General features: G+C 42.4%; 1 protein-coding gene across 1 annotated transcript in view; it reads right to left on the reverse strand.

Moving 5' to 3' along the window:
- Nucleotides 1–22,640, reverse strand: part of ASPH (aspartate beta-hydroxylase) — a 522,004-nt gene that overhangs the window by 16,938 nt on the left and 482,426 nt on the right. The window lies entirely within an intron of this gene.

Genomic DNA, 22,640 nt, shown 5'->3' on the forward strand with positions numbered 1-22,640 from the left:
CCGCAACAGTCCCCCTGCAGCCTGCCTGAATGTAGAGCTGGCTGGCCCAAGCTGCTCTCCCTAGGCCTCCATCTAGTGTGGGGCTGGCATTACTGCTTGCCCCTCCCCCCCATTCCTCTCTGCCCTGTTAGGGCTTCCACCCTACTTTTTTGACAAAACTGGGCATTTATCTTGTTTGCTTTTGCCAACTGATCAGTTGGTTAGCAAACGGGACAAATGTCCAGTTTTGCCAAAAAAGTTGGGATAGCTAGGACAAGACCTAAAAAATGGACAGTCCCAGCCAAAATGGGATGTATGGTTACCCTAAAAAGAGTTTACTTTGTTTTCTATGTACTTTACATTTAGGGCTAGATTTTCCAAAGAGCTTAGCATCCAGCAGATTCCACCAAAAAAGACACATGGTGCTGGGTGTGCCTGTAGGTAGAACCAGCAGCCATTTTGATCAGAGTTGTACAGAATTTCTGGAGACTCCTTCTGACAATGGAGACAGATTCACAGTGCTCTCTCTTGGAGACTTTTGTTTTTTCTTGTTTTGTTTGCCTTCATTTAAAATAAGACATTTTAGGCCGAAGTTTATTTTTCTCTTTCTGAATTGGAACATAGCTTATAAAGGCAAAATACCCATTGACTTCAATGAGGCCAGAATTTCACCCATAATACTTATTGACCTCAAAGGAGGTTCTGAAGCTTAGTTAATATTTGCAATATGCTGTGAGACTGTCAGATGAGATCCATGTTAGAAATGCCATTTATTATTATTTTAGTGACTTATAAAGGGCCGTTGGCTGACACATTTGTTTGTTGCCACTGTTTAAACAGAAGTCATTTTCATCTACACAATTAGCTCGTGAATAGGCTTTGCAACACATATGAAATGAGAAATCATCCATTGTTTGGAAAGCCCTGCAATATCTAGACACGATTTGGAAGGGAAAGGGTGTGTTTATGCCCTTATTCTGAATTTCCTAGCTTTTCTCACTTTAATACTACTTTATTTTCACTTCTTAATTATTTTGCAGTTTTCTAGTCTAGTAATTTTTAAAATCTCACCCTCATGGCTAATGGGATGTGTTCCTATCTACTCCATTTAAGCTTTGGCATTGTACTAATAATGCTGAGAAAGAGATGACACCCTCCACCCACAGTATCACTAGAAGGAGAAAGTGTGAGTTTCTTTTTCTGGAAGTATGTTGGAATGGCACTCATTTATAGAAGAGGTTATGCAGAGACTCAATCTCTCATTTTGAAAAGAGGTAGAGCCACATCCTCAGTTGATGTAAATTAGGCCTGGTCTACACTGCGGGCGAGGTTGATGTAAGTTACACAACTTTAGCTACGAGAATAGCGTAGTTGAAATTGACGTATCTTATTTTGACTTATCTCCCATCCTCATGGCGCGGGATGGACGGCCGTGGCTCTCCTGTCGACTCTGCTTTCGTCGCTCGCCCTGGTGGTGTTTCGGAGTCGACAGGAGTGCATTTGGCGATTGATATATCGCGTCTAGGCAAGATGTGATAGATCGATCGCTACCCGCCGATCCGGCGGGTAGTCTGGACGTACCCTTAGTGTAGCAAGTCTGACTTTAATGAAGCTATGCCAATTGATACCAGCTGATCTGGCTCTTACTATGTACATTTAAACAGATTAAAGTTAAACCTAGGAATGGGGGTAGAGGTTTCCACAAAGATCAATATAAGATCCATTGAATCCCTCCGAAGAATCTCCTCTTTCCCTATGATCTTTTTTCTCCCACTCTTTCACCCTTTTCCAATGATCCCCCTGTCTCAAATACAGGATTAAGATATCAGAAAATATCACTGTACCTTACCCTTTACAACGCCTTCTTGTAAAGCATTTTAAAGAGCTGGTCAGTATATGTGAGTGTAACCCTTCTGCCAGGTGGAGCCGGCAGCAACCAGGGGCAGGTTCAATGTCAGTGGTTCCTGTTCAATAATACAACACAGAACCCATTCAAGCCCCAACCCAGTAACCTGGGAAAATTACACATCACTCCTGGATGCCTCTGAGAGTGTAAGTGTAGGAAAAAAACTTCTAATGAAAGGAGGGAAGTCATCCAACATTAATTAAGGCAAATGACACAAACAGGATTCATAATAATAAAACTGTGAGCAGGACACTGACCCCAGAGTATGTGGGACAATGCCTCTGCCTCATGTTCTTGAGTTCTACAAAAGTTCCTTTTCTGTGCCCCTCTTGGCTTCCACACCATACCCCACTCACAGTGATTGTCTTTGGTCAATGAGGATCCAGGGTTCAGAGGTGCATCTGTGTGAGTTCACCTCCCACCCAGGAAAAAAGACACTTTGCTTGCTCCACCATCTGAGCATAGGCTTTGGCTAGCCATCCCACTGCTGCAGTTCCTTTCCACTGGCTGTGCCACCAGCCGCAATTCCTTGCTGCCTCACAGCCACTCATTTGCCAGCCGACTGTCAGTCACCTTCTGCTGCCACTGCCTCTCTGCTGTGACCTCTGCACATCAGTCTCTCAGTAATTTTCAGCTCTTTGCAGACTGGGCAGAAACACAGTCCTACCACAACTGATTTTAGCTCTGATTGAGCATTTAAAACAGGGGTGGCCAACCTGTGGCTCTGACTCTTCAGTGTGCCAGGGGGTGCTCACTGCTCGCTCACTGCTCACCCCCTGGCTCTGCCACAGGCCCTGCCCCCACTCTGCCCCTTCCCATCCCCTCCCCTGAGCCTGCCAAGCCCTCGCTCCTCCTCCCTCCTTCCCAGATCCTCCTGCACACCACAAAACAGCTGATCAGGAGGTGTGGGGCGGGAGCGGGAGGCGCTGATCAGTTGGGCTGCCGGTGAGCAGGAGGCGCTGCGAGCCAGGGGGAGCTGTTGGGGAGCTGCTGACATATTACTGTGGCTCTTTGGCAATGTACATTGGTAAATTCTGGCTCCTTCTCAGGCTCAGGTTGGCCACCTCTGATTTAAAATAAAATAGAGGCTCCTAAGGAAGCCTATTTAGCGCTTTCTTTGAACATTGGGGAGGAATAGGTTAAACTAGATCTGGGCCCCTGGGGGAGAGTCCTGGCTGGGACACCTGTCCCCATCCCTCTTAGTTTCATAGGGCTTTGGCATTTGAGCCCCCGGCTTAAAGAGGTCCTTTCAGCTGTGGGTGACCCCCTCATTCAAGGCAGGTTAAGCACAGTTTCTCTCCCCTTTATTCATACAATAATGACAACAATATTAGTAACAGTATTTCACTACCCCTGCATTCAGTACAAAAGTGAGTTATAACCCAACATCAGCCAAAGTTGATTACTTTGAGCAGCGTTGCTGGATATCTTAGCAGAGATGTGTTCATGTAAATACAGTTTGCTCCTGAAGTCTCCCCCACCCCAGAGCTAGCTTTTGAGAGAATTCATTCAGATCCTGCTTACTTGAGCATCAGTGCTCTCTGTTGCATGAGATCCAAACTGCTCATCTGTAAGCCACAGAGCCTATTGCAATAACAGCTAATAGAGATCCTCTAGCTCAAATAATAGTGGGAACCTGCAGTTGTGTAGTAGGAGGATATGATTCTGATTTGTGCTATTGCAAACTTGAAGTTCCATGGGGCCATAATGTACATCACAACTCAACTGTGAAGTTCTAGGTGGATGTTTTTATTTGTGTGGCAATAGTAACTAGGGCCCTAGTCAGGGATGGAAACCCTATTGTACCAAGCACCAGACACACACAGACTGTCTGTGCCGCAATAATCTTCAGCCAAGAACCAGGTACTAGAGGCTAGATTTTAAAGTTGTATAATTTCTCTCTCTCTCTACTTTAAAATGGCCAATTTTACAAAGCTGAAAACAATTCTGAGCCAGATCAGCTGGGAGAAAGAAACAGAAAAATGTGTGAATGATAATTGGGAGCTGTTTAAGAACATTTTACCTGATGCCCCACAACCCCCTTCTGCAATCATTAAAAAAACAGTCTGGCTTAGAGGGGATGAGAAAGCCGCAATATTTTTTTAAAAAAACTATAACCAATGAACAGAAAGGGAAGTTGTTAGCAATGAATATAAATTGGAGGCTAGAAATTGTAGAAAATTGCTATGGGAAGCAAAAGAACACAAGGAGAACCCTATGGCCAACAAAGTTAAGGAAAATAATATGATATTTTTAAAGAATATCAGGAGCAAAAAGAATGCTAACAATGGTATTTGTCCATTACTAGATGCAAATGGTAGACTTGTCAATAGTAATGCAAAAAAGCAGAAATATCGAAAAATATTTCTATTCTGTATTTTGGAGAAAACCCCAATGTATTCATATCATACGATGATGAAATACTTTCCATTCCAATAGTAACTAAGGAGGATGTTAAATAGCAATGACTAAAGTCAGACATTTTTTAAATTGCTAGGTCTGTATAACTTGCATCAAAGAGTTTTAAAAGAGATGGTTAAAGAGGCACTCTGGATTGTTAACACAGGTTTTTAATAAATCTAATAACACGGGGAAAGATTCAGAGGACTGGAAGAAAGCTAGTGTAATACTTAGAAAGGGTAAATGGCATGACCAAAGTAAATATAGGCCTGTAAATCTGACATGGATCCTCAACAAAATAATGGAATGGCCAATATGGGATTTGATTAATAAAGAATTAAAAGAGAGCTATGTAATTAATAGCAATCAGCATGGGTTTATGGAAAATAGATCTCACCAAACTAACTTCATATAATTTTGTACGAGATTATAAGTTTGGTTGATAAAGGGCATCTGAAGAAGTGAGTTTTTTACCCACAAAAGCTTATGCCCAAATAAATCTGTTAGTCTTTAAGGTGCCACCAGACTCCTTGTTGTATTTGTTGATACAGACTAACAAAGCTACCCCCGATAAAAGGTACTAGTGTTGATGTAATATACCTAGACTGCTGAAAGGCATTTGACTTAATATCACATGGTATTTTGATTAAGAAACTAGAATGATACAAAATCAACATGGCACATATTAAATGGATTTAAAAACTGGCTAGTCACAAAATATAATTGTCAATGTGGAATCATCACCAAACACACATGTTTTTAGTTGGGGCACCCAGCTATTGGGTCTTGACCATACACTAATTAATACTTTTATCAATGCCCTGGATGAAAACATAAAGTCATTACTGATAAAATTTGCAGAGGACACAAAGATTGTGGGAGCGGTAAATAATGAAGTGGACAGGACACTACTACATAGCAATCCGGATCACTCGATAAGCTGTGTGCAAGCAAATTCTATGTATTTCAATATGGTCAAATGTAAGGTCATACTTCATGGAATAAAGAATGCAGGGGACTCTATCATGGTAAAGTCATCATCATCATCATGTTCCCATTACACCTCTGGCATTAAGGGCAGTGACGAAGCTCCTACGCTCCTGTCTGTTTCTGGCAAGTCTTTCTATGTTTCCCCAGCTGTGCCCCAGGTTTTTTAGCACAGCTTCCACAGCTCTTCGCCATGTTGTTTTTGGGTGGCCTTGTTTTCACTTGCCTTCAGGTGTCCATCTTAGTGCTACTCTGGTGATGGAATCAGTTTCCATCTGAAGCATGTGGTCAATCCATCTCCAATGCCACCTAGTAATGATGGTGCTCATATCCTCTTAGCTGCACTGTGTCAACAGATCTTGGTTTGAGATTGTTCTGGGCCAAAAGATACGGAGGATTTTTCTGAGGCAGGTTCTATGGAATGAAGACGGTTTGGACATATCACATTTTCTCATTCCCCAGCATTCTGCACTATGAAAGAATGCTGCTCTGATAGATCTTGAGTTTGGTTTTGGTGTTGTTTTTTGATTATTTCCAGACTCTATTTAAGCTCCTGAAGGTGTTCCTGGCTTTATTCATTTTGTTTCGGATGTCCTAGCTTATTCTACTGTCCTGGCTCATGGTGCTTCCCAAGTATGTGAATGTTTCTACATTGGTGAGAACATAATCCTCTATCTGTACTGGTGATAGTGAGGCATGGTGGAATAGTGACTCCGAAAAAGACTTTTGGTGGATAATCAGCTGAACATGAGCTCCCAGTGCTATGGCCAAAAAGATTAATGCAATAAATCCTCGCAAAGGAATATCAGATAGGAGTAGAGAGGTTATATTAGCTCTGTATTTGACACTGCAACCACTGCTAGAACACTGTGTCCAGTTCTGGTGTCCACACCTCAAGAAGGATGTTGAAAAACTGGAGAGTTTCAGAGAAGAGCCATTAAAGAGCTCAATCTGTTTAGCTTAACAGAGTAAAGGTTAAGAGGTGATTTGAACACAGTCTTGAAATACCTACCTGGAGAACAGAACTTTGATATCAGAGGGCTCTTTAATCTTGCAGACAAAGGCATAACAAGAACTAATAGCTGGAATTTGAAGCTAGACAAATTCAGACTAGAAATAAGTTGCAAATTTTTAATAGTGAGTGTAATTAACCACTGGAACTACTTATCTAGTGTTGTGGTGAATTCTCCATTACTGGAAATTTTGAAATCAAGATCGGGTATTTTTCTAAGATATGCCCTATTTCAGCCACAGCTATTGGACTTGAAGTAGGAATTAATTCAGGGAAGGTCTATGGCCTGTGCCATGCAGGAGGTCAGACTGGATGATCACAGTGGCGCTTTCTGGGCATAAAGTCTATGAATCTATGAAAAAAAAATCACGTATTAAGTTTTCTGTGCCCCAAAAAGCTTAAAATCTAAATAGAGAAGACAGACTGGGAGTGAAAGAAAGGAAGTGTTAGCATCTCCATTTTACAGATAGGAAAGAGAGGCACAGATGGACTAAGGGACTTGCCCAAAGTCACAGAAAGTTTGTGTCAGAGCCAGGAACAGAATTCCTGAATCCCTCTCCACTACCTTAACTACAAGACCAGACAGTAACCTTAAAAAGAGAGAGAGTGTTTTTAGATTATCCACAATATACTGTATTTACTTATTGAATAATCTGATCAATGATGGAAATCCATTACAAATTGCTACCTCAGGTCTCCTCTTATGCCTCTTAAACACACCTACCACTCTGTTCTTCTTTCTTCTTTCCTTTCACCATTCTCTCTTCTTATATTTTCAATATTTTGTTTCTTATATTTTGCAGAGGAACCAAAGTCAATCACAATAATCAAGGCAAAGCAGTAATATTTTGCTGTAATAGCTGAGTAATGACATACTCAGACAGAACAAACAACTTTCTTCCTGATGTTCCTGTTAGTCTTTACATGTCAGATTCCTTCTGACATGCTTTTCAGATCTTCTGAAATTCCTCTTCCTCTTTCCTTTCTCTTCTCCTTTTTTCCCATACTTTTAAAAGTTCAAGTGCCTACTACAAAGCTAGACACCCTTGGATACACATTTTCTAAGCTTTAGGATTCGGGTACAAACAGAAGAAAACAACAAAGCAGGAATATTATATGCCACTGGTACTCTGACCAAGTATGCACACATTTTAGAGGGAGTGAAAAATCACTCCAACAGGATCTGCTCAACTGAGTCTACTAAATTCAATTATCTCTAAATCCTTAAAGCCCCTCCTTCCTAAATCTGCTTTTTTCATATTTAGTTCTGGCATTCCATTTTAAGCCACTCAGCATAAAACTACTGCGTTTTCAATACTGAAGGGCAGGGTATCAAAAGGGGACAGCTTTCTGGGATAAAATAGTAAACACCTAGTCTGTTTCTATGACAATACTGAAGAGCCGCAGATGAAATTGATTGAAGTGGCCTCCCCAGCCTATACCATTCCTAGAATAGGGCTGTCCCTATACACCAAAAATTTGTGCAAGGTGGCAGGAGTTGGGAAGGTCTGTACATTATAATGTTGTCCATACTCAGAGAGAGGGATACCAAAATACTTTCACACATACGAAGTGGTATCACCTTCACTTGCCACTGAAATGCAGCCCCCTCTGGGGAGTGAAAGCTAGCAGTCAGCTTGTGCCAACAGGCTGCTCAGCAGTTTATTTAAAGATGGCAGGCAAAGGATAATTTATCCAAATGAAACTACACTGAAAATTCTGATGGACCAGAACGTAAATAGAATCCCCCTCTTAAATGCCCATTGAGTTTTCTATGGGTAAGATAAAACTGACCCTGATAACAGGATAAGATTTGGTTTCTGCTGTTCAACACAAAGTTTAAAGGCTCAGAATTCAGAGACCCTGAACTCCTCCTTCCATTTAAGGAACATTCTGATGATAGGTTCCTGGCTTCCTCATTAATCTGTATTAAGAAAGGGATAAAGGCTAACACTGAAAGCTTTATAATGTCATCCTGTGAATGGTTCAATGGTATGTCCCCACCTGGAATACGCCATTCAGGTTTAGTCAGTTTCACCTGAAAAAGGTTACCTGGCAGAGATTATTTTTAAGTGTAGAGAAAAGCAGCAAAAGGTCTGATCAGAGATGTGGAAAGACTTTGAGATGAAGATGAGGTTGTTTGAGTTTAAAAAATGGCAACTAAGAGAGGTACATAAAATTAGTGGAAAGTACAGAGAGATCATTTGAATTACGCTATTAACCTCTCTCCTAATAAAAGAACAAAGGGGCACTCAATGACTTGAAAGCAACAAGTTTAAATCTGAAACACTAAATGCTTAACACATCACTGCCACAAGATATTACAGAAAAAAAAGCTTAGCTGGATTAATAAATATTAGACATGACTATGGATATTAAGTATATCCACAGTTAAACTACTGGGGATGATAAAAAAAAATGCATAGAAAATCAAACCTCATGCTTCAGGGCATGAGACATTCACTAACTCCTGGCTTAGTTTACAATGAAGGCTCACGGTTGGGCATGCTACTGAATGATCATTGTCTGTGGAGGAGCAGTGCTACTTCTGCTTCTGAAGCATTTGTCACTGGCCAGACTAGGAGACAGGATTCCTGACTTGATGAGGCCACTGATTTGATCTAGTGTGGCATTTCATACATTCTTTCAGGCTGTGCTCAGGGAACTGGCTCTCAGACATGGACTCTGTTTGCCTAGTTGCTCAGAAGTGGCTGGCCTCATTTTTTTTGCCTGTTCCTGGGGCTGAACTCCGAGAGTGTTCTCTTTGTTTCACTGTGGCTTTGCCTTCATGCCACTGCTGCCTGCCAGACTTGAACTTGCAAAATTTGGGTTCAGTTTGGCAGACGTGAATGCTGCATGTTCAGACACCTTTGAATTTTCATCCAAATTGCCTGCCCAACCCTCGAAAACACCACCTGTCTGCACAGTGCAAAACTAGCTTTAGGCAGGAAATGGAAGAACAAATTAGGCCTAATTCAATTAAAAAGAAAGCCACACACTTAAAACAAACTGTGCATTGTCTTTTCCGCACACCATCTGCATAGGAGCTGGGGGTGGGGCATGGAGTTGTGCTTGATTCATACTGTGACTCAAATAGAAGCAAAAGTAAATTGAAGACTGATAGAGATCAGCACTGAGGGCACGATTTAGACAAGTGAGCAGTTGTTCCTATGCAAAACCAGATATTGTTGTCAAGTTTGCTCCCTAACCAATGATTCAGTCAAACACACACCAGACTCCTGCTAAACCTCCACAACCTTTATTGCTTCCTGTGCACTCATATCTTGCCTAACCTCTTCCTGTCCAGCTGCTGGCTTCCCTTTTCCTCCCTCGGGTGGGGTTCATGTCTGCCCACTAAACTGTGTCAGCAGGTGGAATTTATAGATGTGCTATGGCATGCTATTTATCATCGTTTTGGTAATTTCTTTCCCCTCCCCCCATTATATGCAATAACCTCTTGAGGACCTTAATATGAAAGCTGTTTCCTTATCTAAAACATGATTTCCTCCTGTATTGTCTGCACAGTCTGATTTGCTGTGAGAAGGCAGTGCATCAGGCACTGAAAGATGGTCTGAAACCTCTCTCTTTTTAATATCCCTCCCCCCACCCCATAAATACAGGCTTTTACAGGCTTTGCAAAATAGAACCAGGTTTGGGGTTCAGCTACCTTAACAGGCCTCTTTATTCAGCACAGTAGCAATAATATGAAGACAAATGGTAACAAATGGCTAGGTTTTCTCTTAGGATTTGTAAATCATGAAAACCCCAAACACCCCATCATTTAGGGTGCATCTAGAGGAGGTGACGATACACTGCACTTCTACCTTGCACTTAGTACCCAAATGCCACTATTTCTCTTCCCTTCCAAGTAAACTACAAAAATAGCTACTGTAGAAAAGGCTTTGAAACCTAGGGAAATAAACTAACATTTAATAAACAGCTCTCCTATACTCATGCCGCACCCTGACAACTGTAGCAAAGCCATATTTCACCATGTGAACTGCAGCATGATTTTCCCTGCGAAGAAGCTTGGAAAGGTCCTGCAAGAAATACCTGTATTTAAGGGGTCTGGGTTCAACATTATTACTCCTCTTGAGCTGAATGGCAGAGTCAAACCCTTAAGAATTGTGGCTTGGAGAATCTGCTCTAGCTGGATGCCCCCAATCTAACTATGACTGCTCACTCCTAGGCCGAGTAATTGTAAGCTTGTACCTTAGGTATCAGGGGAGGATTATGTAGATCAGCAATTACTCAGAAACAAGATGTTCTTTTAAAAAAAATTCTTTCTGAGAATACTGGGATAAACTTGTCTTGGATATCACTCTTGTAGAGTTTCACTGGAGATGAATTTGGCCCAGAATGTAGAAACATTGCACATATGAGGCATTTACTTTTTTGTGATAAGCCTCTTGGATTTTAACATTGAGGCTCCAAGAAATGGGAAATCCCTTCAGTGCTAACATGTTAGAAGAGATGGTTACAGAATTTACCTTCTGCTTCATCAGCAAGGCAGAAATACAGGAAAGGGCTGCTGGAATTGTGAAAGAGAACTAGGTTGGGTGATTTTTACTTCAAAGGAAACTGTCAGAGTAACAATGATTATCTAATATGGGAATGGGAAAAAAAGCATAAATGTATCCATATAAACATATGACAGGTATGTATTAAAAGTGAAGCAATACTTGTTGTATTGTTGTATTGCCAAGACACCAGAAAAGTAAAGGAACATCACTTGGCTTCTTTAAGGTATGTATGTTATCTCTAGGACTCTTGCTCTTCTCTTCTTCCCTGTCAAACTTAGAGTTAGTATAGTTTAAACCTTTAAAATCCACTTGTGTCCTCAGATACAGTACATGCCCTGTGTCACAGTGCATCTGGAGATTTTCCATGATATTAGCAAGAGTACATTTCAGCCTGCTCTCTCCCTTTAAGTCCAGGCACAGTCCTGGCAACCGGTGCTGGATTGAGAGGAAGAGGCTGTCTGGAAGGGAAAAAGGGATAGAGATTGCAGAGCAGAACTTGCCCAGTTGTGTTCTGCCCTCCAAACATGCAAGATAAAAGGCCATAATAATGAACAGACTCTTGGTTTTAACCCTGACAACTTTTAATTCGCTTCTTCATGTCAGTCACTGCGAATCTCTCCATCCCTTTGGCCTTAAAGTCAATGAGTGCTGGAATGTAAAGTGTACATTTATCCCCTTGGCAACTGCTTAAATCTGGTTTCTAATCCTCTAAACTCCTTGTTCAGGGTAGTTTAAATTGTTATAAATATCTTTTGGGGGATTATACTTTTAAATTATTCAATATTACATATATGTGGATATGTAATATAATAATGCACACACATACACTGAATAAAAACTATGCTGGCAAAGAAAACATTTAATAATTATTTAAATGACTTGTGACTTGGGAAAGCATATTAAAGGAATTATAAATGAAAACTGAAGTGGATGAGGGTGAAGGCAAAGATTCCAATGGACAACACTATAGTAATACTTCTTCTTCCTACACACATGTGCACACACATCGTTCTCTCCTTATGCATGCTGCGTTCCTTCTATCAGAGCACAGGATAATGACTGTCATTTGTATTCAAGTATGACTACAATTGGAAATCAGTTTTCATATGTAGGGTTCATGAAATGTGCTGAGGCAAGTTGATGTCAGCGTTCCCGCCTACTGTCGACCAAGGTGGCGTGATGATATTCTATTGCACATTCTGTTTCATTTGTAGTGGAGTGCCAAGTTCACCCATCATGGGCTGTATCCTCCCAGATCATTAAACCCAGCCTGGCAGACTGTATATGCTGTGTGATGCAATCCCTGTAGCAGGGTTTGAGATGGCCAACCTTCCTATGGTCCTTTTCAAATTCAGTATACAGAACTTTCGTAGGCAGTTGATTGTTATCCATACATATGATGTGGCCAACCCAAGTCATTTGCCTCTATGCTAGCATGGTTTCCACAGTTAGCATGGCTGCCAGCTGTAGTACTTCATTGTTGGTGATTTTGTCAGACCATATGATTCCCTTTATGTTGTGCACATGGCGTTGTTGCAGGCAGTTAAGTTTTTGGATATGGCAATGATAAAGGGGGCAGGTCTCTAACGAATATAGAAGATCAGAGAGCACAGCTCTCTAAACCTGGCATTTGTGAACACTTTGACCCCCCGATCTTGTCCAAAGTCCTTTTTTGTAGATAACTAAAAGCTGAGGCAGATGACTTTAAGTGTGCTGAAATTCTTTATCAATGCTGGTGTCGTCGGTAACTATGCTATCTCGGTAGCAGAAGGACTTGACATTGTTTAATTGGCAGCCATTCAATTTTATTTCTGGTGGTGATGAAAATGATGGGTTTCTGCCCGGAGATGGTTGGTACTGGATTTCTGTTTTCTTTACATTAATACAAAGGACAAAAATGGATATAGCATGGGCAAAGGAATTCAACAAATGTTGCAGGTCATTCTCAGAAAGAGCGACAAATGTGGAGGAGTTGGCATACTGCAGATCCTTTTACTTTGCTGGGATTTGCTTTTGGTCTTGAATCAGCAGAGGTTTACAAGTCAGCCATTGAATCATGTTGTTAAAGTGACACCAGTAGTGGTGGTACGTGCGACAACTTCTAGAACTCCTGCCAGGAACAAAGTAAATAATGTAGGGGCAAGCACACAGCCCTGTTTAACCCCATGGGCTACAGGAAGCAGCGTATAAGATTGATTTTTATATTATTGTACTGTGCTTAGTTGGGAGGGTGGTGCCATCTGTGGGCAGAATTGGACAGTTATTGGCTCTTCATGGTCCGTAAATAGACTTTAGCTCCTGAAAAAAAACCTCGATTGTTGTTAGTATCATCAAGAGCTTGTAGTTCTGTTGCTTTATTTCTCCACCAAGTGTCCTCCATCTCCGGCAGCTTTTTCTGCACTTCTGATTTTGATTTCCAGAAGGCTTTTGCAGTCATGAGGGAAGAGGGGGTTGTTCAGTTCAACTTGGGGCATGGCTCGGTGGGCCACAAGGAGTGCTTGAATATTGTCATTTGTATCAAACCAGCCCACATTTCATTGAGCTGGGACACCAAGGACGTCTTCAGCTGATACTGTACACGAAATTAACCCTATTAAGTGTAAAAGTGTATTTGTTAAGTGACATAAGCTCTCAGTTGCTGCTGTCCAGTGGAGATGGGAGACAGGGAGTCTGGTGTTAGACACTGCTTGGAGAAGATGTGGGTGGCTGCTGTACAGCCTCCCAGGTTAAGGGATGATAAATCTTAAAGCTGGAAATCCAGTTGTCCTAACTAACCCAGGGACATAAGAGACTGAGGGGTATGTCTACACTACAGGCACTATATGCTGCAACTACGTTGTTGTAGTGCAGACACTACAGTGATGGAAGGCGGTTTTCTGTCACTGTAGTAAATCCACCCCCTTGAAATGCGGTACATAGGTCGAAGATAGAATTCTTCCTTTGACCTATTTGCATCTACAGGGAAGATTAGGGTGTAGGGGCATATGATTTATGGGGAAAGGCTGAGGGAACTGGGCTTATTTAGTCTGCAGAAAAAAGGAGTGAGGGGGGATTTTATAGCAGCTTCAACTACCTGAAGGGCGGTTCCAAAGAGGATGGAGCTAGGCTGTTCTCCGTGGTGGCAGATAACAAAACAAGGAATGGTCTCAAGTTGTAGTGGGGGAGGTCTAGGTTGGATATTAGGAAACGCTATTTCACTAGAAAAGTGGTGAAGCACTGGAATGGGTTACCTATGAAGATGGTGGAATCTCCATCCTTAAAGGTTTTTAAGGCCCAGCTTGAGAAAGCCCTGGCTAGGATGATTTAGTTGGAGTCGGTCCTGCTTTGAGTAGGGGGTTGGACTCCTGAGGTCTCTTCCAATTCTAATCTTCTATGATTCTATGATAAATATGTTGCACAGGACATGACATTTTTCATAGCCCTGGGGAATGTACCTAGATCAACCTAAGTTTCAGGGGTGGACCATGCCTAAGGCCCTGGTGCTGCAAAACTGAAAAACTTAAGCACTTGTGTAATTTCCTGAAGAAGAGTGGTCTCAATGAGCTCCACATTACTACTCATACACATAAGTGCTTGCAGAATTGGGGCCTAAGGTTGCATGGCTTTGTGTTGGTAGAATACAACTAAATACATGCTCCTAAAGAAAGAGGCTGTGGTATGAATCTCTCTTGAGTTTAGTATTTGAAATTAGTGGTTTTTTACTATTAATAAGACTATTTAAATATTCTTAATATGCTATATTATGATAACTTCTCTTGAAAGCTTAGTTCATCTGTACAAGCAGCACAAAGGGACTTAAAACATCCCTTTGGGAACCACCAAGGTTCCCGTAGCATAAAAGAATCATAGTACAAGTTGGCATAGTACCTGTGAAACCACTTCTGCCTGGGAGGATGCTAGGGTTAGGGAGAGGAATATTAGGGTGCGCTGGGAGCACAGCTAGACTGCACAACATGCTGATCAATCCACGGTGGAGTGGAGTCTACAGGAACCATTGCAGATACCAAAATTTAGATCAGCTCCAGAACTGGGAGAGAAAAGGGTGGCTTAGAGCCACTTCTCTGCACTTCAGGAAAGTGAAGGATTCAGCCCTTCCAGCAAAATGTTGTCAGATTTGTAAATATTGTTGGATTTTTGTTTCTTTATTTTATGGATACAGTGTTTAATTTACAAGTCAGCAAAGCATCCTGATTTAGCAAAGTGTGCTTAAGAGACAATTGACAACTTGGACCCTGAAGATGCGGAGGTAGAGGGTGATCTAAACCCAGTGACCTAATGTGATTGCCTTGAAAAAATCTTAAGAAAATTCCAAGTTTAAGGAAACCTTAACTACAAGATATATGCAACAAAAATAGGGGATAATTTAGTGGTGACAACTCTAGTTTATATTAAACTATGTAAAAGAAAATTCACCAAATCCCATTTTTCAATGGAAATTAGGACACACATCAGCTGCAGATCTCAAAGCATTTTGTTGCAAACAGCTGTTAAAATATTGTGTAAATGTAGCCTACTGGTGAGTGTGTTTTTTAAGTCCTCAACTGTGCTGCTACACAGAAGAAACGAGTTGTTGAAGACCTCCACTACAGAGCCTTTGCTCCTCAACTCAGTTGCAGCAGCTTGTGCTTTTGGCTCTGGAAGTCTCTAGTTCAATCTCCAGTGTGTCAGCCAAGGGGACAGCCATCACATGACACAAACAAGTTTTAAATAACAACCAGGCTGTGGGAAAAGGAACCAAATGGATTCTTAGTAGCTTATTAGGAAAGGGGAGAAGAAGAAATGTGTGGTACAGGAACTAGGCCTCTTCCCCTGCCATTTAGTAGTACATTATAATCACACAATGGAAGTGATTTGAATCCTTCAGATGTATTATCTGTGTGTGTGTGTGTGGGCGGGGGGGGGTGTGTGGCTCCTCTGCTTCTTTCAGCCTCCAGCCCCTGACTCTGCGCACAAAACACTTGCTAGAGGGGCAACTGCAATTCAGCTCATTCAGGCTTAAGGGCCTGATCCAACATACATTCCAATTCCATTACTCCTCCTTCCCCTCTCATCTGTAGATCTCAAAGCACTTTAACAAAGAAGGCCAGCATCATTAACCTCATTTTACAGTTGGGAAAACTGAGACACAGAGTGGGAAATCGACTTGACCAAGGTCACCCAGCAGCAGAGCTGAAAATAGAACCCACATCTCCTGAATCCTAGTCTAGGTATCCTATCCTCTAAGTCAGCTGTTCTCAAAGCCGGTCTGCTGCTTGTGCAGGGAAAGCCCCTGGCGGGTCGGGCCAGTTTGTTTACCTGCCGCATCCACAGGTTCAGCTGATCGCAGCTCCCACTGCCTGCGGTTCACTGCTCCAAGCCAATGGAGGCTGCGGGAAAAGTGGCCAGCATGTCCCTAGGCCTGTGCTGCTTCCTGCAGCCCCCATTGACCTGGAGCAGCGAACCGCAGCCAGTGGCAGCTGGGATCGGCTGAACTTGTGGATGCGGCAGGTAAACAAACTGGCCCGGCCCGCCAGGGGCTTTCCCTGCACAAGCGGTGGACCGGATTTGAGAACCACTGCTCTAGGTTGCACTGCCTCACATTGATTTCAGTTGTTGGATCAGGTGCCAGGTTTAACAGACCTTGACTCTGGATAGATTTCCCCATTGTTGGCCCCTGTGCACAAACCTCAGCACAGCTGCTGGTGGCCCCAACCAACCATCCTATTATTTTATTTTAAAAAAATTAGTTACATTTGAGTTTGAAGGAGGAAAAGGACCATCTCACCAGCCTTCACCAGAGTCCTAAGTGTTACAATACATAGCTTCCCAACAGGGGACACTACTGTATGATTATGTATGAGAATGCAGAGAACTTTATTTTCCGGAATTGCTGGTTGAGACAACGCAGCATATGGTGTCACATTCAATATTTGTGACAAGAGAAATAACTATGCCAAAGCTTGCAGACAAGAAAAACAAACAAAAAAATGCACTGCATCAAGGAAGCAAACAGTGACTCAGAGCGTGAGATTTGGCACATTAGTGCAGTACAAAACAGCAACAATAAATGGTTTGTTAAACTCTGATTAGCTTCAGATATAAAGACAGGGCGACAGTGCACAAACAAATAGAAAACTGAATGCCAAATGGACAGTAGGGAATCAGTGAATGTGCTAGGCTACAAAGACTTTCTCAGAATTATGTCAGCGAAGGAAGAAAAATGCCACCTAACAAAGCCAAACTAAAATTGTATGATGGCATGTTCATAATACCACTAGGCTAGCAGAATGCCAAGGGAAAGAATACAGACTGAAATTTCGGGTAACACAGACAACACAGAAACCACTGCTTTTAACTAAAACAAGTGAATCAATTAGCTTATCCTGGTCTACACTACGAATTTAGGGTGAATTTAGCAGCGTTAGATCGATTTAACCCTGCAACATCCACAAGACGAAGCCATTATTTTCGACTTAAAGGGCTGTTAAAATCGATTTACGTACACTTTTCCCGACGAGGGGATTAGCACTGAAATCGACCTTGCCGGGTCGAATTTGGGGTAGTGTGGTTGCAATTCGATGGTATTGGCCTCTGACAGCTATGCCAGAGTGCTCCATTGTGACCGTTCTGGACAGCGTTCTCAACTCCGATGCACTGGCCACGTAGACAGAAAAAGGCCCATGAACTTTTGAATCTCATTTCCTGTTTGGCTAGCATGGTGTTCTGCAGGTGAGTGCAGATCTCATCAGCAGAAGTGACCATGATGGAGTCCCAGAATCATGAAGGACCCCCAGCATGGACTGAATGGGAGGTATGGGATCTGATTGCTGTATGGGGAGACAAATCCGTGCTATCAGAACTCCATTCCAAAAGACGAAATGCCCAAACATTTGAAAAAATCTCAAAGGGCATAAAGGACAGAGGCTATAACAGGGACGCGCAGCAGTGCTGCGTGAAACTTAAGGAGCTGAGGCAAGCCTACCAAAAAACCAGAGAGGCAAATGGCCAGTCCGGGTCAGATCCCCAGACATACCACTTCTATGATGAGCTGCATGCCATTCTAGGTGGTGCAGCCACCACTACCCCACCGCTATGCTTTGACTCTGTCAATGGAATAGCACATAACGGGAATGCGGGTTTTGGGGACGAGGAAGATAATGATGAGGAAGTTGAAGATAGCTTACAGCAAGGAAGCAGAGAAACCATTTCCCCGACAGCCAGGAACTGTTTCTCACCCTGGACCTGGAGTCAGTACCCCCTGAACCCACCCAAGGCTGCCTCCTGGACCCACCAGGCTAAGAAGGGACCTCTGGTGAATGTACTTTTGTAAATATTATACATAGTTTAAAAGCAATTGTGTTTAATGATTAATCTGTCCTGGCATTCGCAGCCAGTACAGCTACTGGAAAAGTCTATTAATATATCTGGGGATGGAGCAGAAATCCTCCAGGGACATCTTCATAAATAAGCCCAGTTCCCTCAGCCTCTCCTCGTAAGTCATGTGCCCCTGCCCCCGGATAATTTTCATTGCCCTCTGCTAGGTTCTCTCCAATTTGTCCACATCCTTTCTGTAGTGGAGGGCTGCACAGGGGATGCTTTCTGACTACAACCTGATCCTGAAAAAATAAAAGCAATACAGCAGACGCCCACACCTAAATATATTAAATTATGTCAGAGACCATTAGGATTTGCAAACTAGGTGACAAAATTTCTTCCAAGCCATATGTGAAGCCCTGAGGTGACTATGGGACAAGGATGCAGCATGGACATGCTTACCTCAACATGATGCAGACATACACATGTCAAAGAGCTGGCGACCAACTATATCATCCTGAAATACTGTGATGTGAATGAAGAAGCAGCGAACAATGTGATGTCAATAAAACAGGGCTTGGGATATCACATCTACAAAAGGGACAGCTGGTAGCTTTCACATCAAGGTCATTGTCGCAAATAGGAAAAAAAAGAGACATTCAAACTGAAAGGGGGTGTTTTGCAACAGTGTTTGCACATGAAAAGTTCAAGGACGGGAAACCATTTGTGTAGAACATAACCATAAACCACAAGAGAGCATTCTAAAAAAGCTCATGTTGGCAGCCCCCAAATGCTTTTAGTGTATGACACTAAAGCAGGAATGCTATAACTCAGTGTACACTACAAGAAAGGGACTAAGATGTATATAGCTGACTTTTTATCTGGAACAGCCTTTCAGCACAAAAATATGGCTGTTGAACAAGAATATGAGAGTCTCAGAAATACAGAAAACACAGAAATACATATAAATCATCAACCAAGCCAGCTATGTGTCAATTTCAAGGCAGGGGCTAGAAAGAGTCTGAGAACAAACTATACAAGCCAAAGATTTACCAGTGCTTACCTTCATCATTCTGGCAGAATGGCCAGACACCAGAGGAAAAGCCCCACCTGCCTCACAAGAATATTGGAACTACCAAGACAAGCTGATTGTTCATGTTGGTATAATATATAAAGACAGTCAAATCATAATACCCAGGTCACTGAGAATAGAAATTCTCTCAGTAATACATCAGAAGCATTCTGAAATAGAAGCATCACTTTGGAAAGCCAGAGATGCTGGATACTGGCCAAGTATGACCAAGGAATCAGGGAGATGGTGAGCAGGTGTGATGCATGTGGAGAAATGTAGACCAAGTAGCAAAAAGAGACAATGAAAACACACAACATACCCAGCATATTTGGAGCAAAATATGAATGGACCTTTTTACCACAAACAACACAAACTACCTCATTATTGTAGACTACTATTTAGACTTCTGGGAACTGGATGAACTGTCAGATGCTACCTCAATGACCACCATAGACAAAGCAATGGAGATTTCAGCAAAGGTGGCATCCCAAACTGTGTAGTTTCAGACAACAAACCCCACTTTGCTTGCAGTGAATTTATGCAATTTACCAGGGAATGGGAATTCATTTATATCACATCATCATTATACCATAGCCAGTCAAATGGCAAAGCTGAATCAGCAGTTACAATTGCCAAGACACTATTAAAGAAAGCTGCAGAAAGCAAAGAAAATATATGGCAAGCCATCGTTGAATGGAGAAACACTTCCTCTGAAGGCCTTGATAGCATCCCGATTCAACACTTGATGACAAGTCACATGCATGGCCTGGTGTTTATGGACCCAAAATTACTACAGCCGTCAGTGATGTGTGTAGTAACTGACAAAAGAAAGGGAGGCATTCAAAGGACAAAGACTACTACATCGACAAGTTAAAGACCTCCTAGAACTACAACAGGGGGACCTTGTCAGGATCAAACTATTTCTTCAGGACAAATCAGGCACTTTGAAGCAAGCTATATGTATTGAACAAATAAATCCTCTGTGATACAATGTAGTTGTGGGTAAGCATGTATTTCACTTAAACCACAATACATTTGCCCACTATGAGTCCAAGAGAAAAACGCAGATGTGAAGGATGGAGATCTGTGCTCCTCTGAGACTCTATCAGCAGGATGTAGAAGGAACACAGGCCATGAGCAATGATGGATGTCAGAACTGGCTCTCAAAACATCACATTATCAGAAGGACTCAGGTGCAAGGCAGTCTCCTGTCATCACAAAAAAACTTGCATTCCAACATCAAACCACCTGCAAGGTATACACGAGACTTTATACAACACTAAGAAATGAAAGAAGGTCCCTCCCAAACTGAGGAAAATACCTTAGTTACTAAGCAAGTGGTTTGTTAATTAAAACAAAAAGAGTTGATGTTAAGTTAAAATATGATGATATAGACTTATGTGGATATAACAGAATGTTATGTATACAGCTAATGGTAGTCATATATAATTTTGCTATCTCAAATAAATACAGCAACAGGAATCTTACGATGAATAGATCCCAACTAAAGGTATGATTATCTCTAAGAACTTAAAGAACGCTACTTTTAGGTGGTTATTGATGAGAAAGAACAGCATGTGTGGAGGAAGGAATAAAGGCTGAATATTGCACCGTCATGGCTGACGCGCATTTTTGTACTCAAACATGGAACATGAAGGTTGGCCCTGATTTTAACAAACACAAAGTGCAGTCCCTAATCTCTTTCCATCTGGACTTTTATTTCCTGGTTATCCAACATAATGCTGTGTGCTTTTCTGCAGTGCTGGCAGGATCAGAAGTCATGCAAAGACAATTCCAATTCCATTTCTCTTATAAAATAATTGTCTTATCTGTATGATAAAGCTCATGCATCCATGTTACATTATCTGCATTTTAGTTATTTCTTTATGATCGAAAGGAGAAAAATGTGCCAACTGCTTACATGATGCGATCACAAAGACCATATATACAGCAAAGCCTCACGCCAACCAGCTGGATAGCTACCATCACAGGGGAATGAATCACTGTAGGAGTCACTGCTGCTCCACCCTTGATATTAGTTTCTAATATCTTTTACTGGAAGGAGGCCAAAAACCCAACATAAGGACTTTGGTCCAAGTTTCTACTCCTGTCCCTTCATTTTATGGCTATAGTGTATTTCCTGTGCTACCCTCCCTTTCCTCCTCTACAGACAGTGCCATTATGTAGCTCTGACAAAGCAATACTTAGCATCACACAGAGTTCTACAGCCCGTTAGGTTTGTTTACTGACTTGCACTTGCAATTTAATACAAAATGCAAGCGTTTTGTACATGCCATATTTCAGATGTCAGAATTTCTAAATTGTATCCATTCACTCTCACTATTATGGATAGATTCAGTATTTGCGCTTATCGTTTGTATTTCCGTGATGGCAGTAAATGATTGATCAACACACAAAACCAAACATGCTCTTCTATTACTGCATTTTCACAATCTTAATTTATGAGTGTGAGTCAGTCAATTTCCCTGGAGGTGTTCCTGCTGCCTCACTGCTTGGCTGAATCCATGTTCTGACCCAAACAGTGAAGTGATGCTACTGAGGTGTGTAGCTCTTTGTCATGCATTGAGTATATTGGCTATTCTTCCTCCCCCACCACACACACCTTCTGCTCTGTTTTAGTGCCATAAGCTGTGCTCTGTATTGCAAGGAACAGGGCAGGAATGGGCTGGATTGAGACTTACTATATGCTCTGGTACGTGCTGTTCATGTACCCCAGGGTAAGGATGTCACTGTGCCCTGCATTCGGCCAGCCTCCGCCCCTTTCCATTTGCTCTGTGGGAACAGTGTATGATGATAGCAGTGGTTCAGCTGATGCATTAAAGAAGCAAATAGGAGTAAGTGCCTTTGGGCTGCTGTTTCATTATCACTGCTCAGAAAGCTTTTTGAAAAGTGTGAAAGTTTCCTGTTCTTATTCACTCTCTTAATTCTTACTCATTCCTACTCATTCTCTTAATTCTTACCACATCACTCAGTCACCCTGCACTTCCTGCCTTTCAAAAACCCCAAGGAACTAGTTGGATTGCTGCCAATGGTGCCGGAATAGAGGAGGTCAGGGAGTCATGGCCCTCCCACTTCTTGAAAGTGGATAGGCCTGGCCCGCCCACTTTTCTGCCATGGCCCGGCTGCAGCACCCACCCCTCCTCTTCCCCGTGAAACCCCTGCCCCAACAGTCTGGCAGCTGTGGGGTACTGTGCCACAGACCCTCCACCTTTCCAGGGTGGGCCCCCCGAGAACAGACCCTGGCCTGTATCCGTGGGCCCCCCACCCAGGGCAGATGGAGGGTCCATGGCTCCTGCATGGCTCATACCATGGCCGAGCTGCCTCTCTGACGCCCCGTCCTCCCAGCTGGAGCCAGGTCAGGGTAAGAGCTGCGTGGGCAGCTGTGGGAAGCTCCAGACTCTCCTCTTTTGTGGGGGAGGGGGAGCTGCAGGTGGGGATACGTGCTAA

Source organism: Chelonoidis abingdonii, chromosome 2 (assembly GCF_003597395.2).
Source record: "Chelonoidis abingdonii isolate Lonesome George chromosome 2, CheloAbing_2.0, whole genome shotgun sequence".
Classification (NCBI taxonomy): Eukaryota; Metazoa; Chordata; order Testudines; family Testudinidae; genus Chelonoidis; species Chelonoidis abingdonii.